Consider the following 1087-nt stretch of genomic DNA (forward strand, 5'->3'; position numbering starts at 1 on the left):
GATTATATGGTTCATATATTCTACAAAAATACTTTTGTTACCACAAAGAATATTGCAATTTTCCCAACTTGTTTGTCACAATTACAAGTTATTTCAATTCGAAGAGAACACTTTTACGACTGATACACATAAGCTCTTGTAGAACGGAAAAAATTTCTTGAAAATGAGCCAAAAAACAGTAAAAAATATTGATTATTTCGGAAGTTATTGATCATTTAAGAAAACATTGAAATTTACACAATTTTTGCAATTTCAACTTAAAAAAACGACAAAGTGGCTTCATGTATAAAATTAGTACAAAATGTACAAACTAAAAATAGATATATATATATATAATTAAAAGTTTGTCATAAGGGCGACCGCAGAATTTCGCCGGGAGCGGGTGCTAATCTCAAAAACTGCACTCGCTCCCAGCGAAATCGCGGTAAAATTTCAGCCACAACCACGTCTCACGACCGTGATTTTTGATCATCGCTGTATAAACTTTCATGTTCATACGACTTTCCTACCGTTAAAAATCCAGATATTTAGTGCCAATAAGCTATTTTTCTCCGAAGAATGCGCCTAAACTTTGGCAAAGGTTTTACGCAGGCCTACTTAAAAAAAATGCCATCAGGCCGGCAGTCGACCTGGGCTCATATCCTAGTGGAGATAGAGAGCGTTTTTTTCGCTGTCTTAAAAAATTAATCAACATTTTAATAATATTGATTATGACCACGCAGACAAACAAAATTAACATCTTGAACTATTAATTAATTTCCCTGGTCAAAAAACTTACATCAATAATAAAAAATGTAAACAAATATCTATAAATGTGTAGAAATATTAGTAATGATACAGTTTAAATAAGGTATCTCATGCAATATAAGGAAGTTATATGGGGCAGAATGCGTTAAGTGTTCCGACCTTAAATAATTTTTTTTTTATCGGATTTAAATTTGGCTGAAGTAGTGGACCTACATTCATTTACCAATACTTTTTCTCTTATGATCATCCGATTGTACTTTTATGATAGTGTTTTAGAAAAATCTTTTCACGTTCTTTCGGATTACCATTACAATTTTGTTCTTACATTAAAAATAACTTT

The sequence above is a fragment of the Belonocnema kinseyi genome, chromosome 7, assembly GCF_010883055.1.
Source record: "Belonocnema kinseyi isolate 2016_QV_RU_SX_M_011 chromosome 7, B_treatae_v1, whole genome shotgun sequence".
Taxonomy (NCBI): Eukaryota; Metazoa; Arthropoda; class Insecta; order Hymenoptera; family Cynipidae; genus Belonocnema; species Belonocnema kinseyi.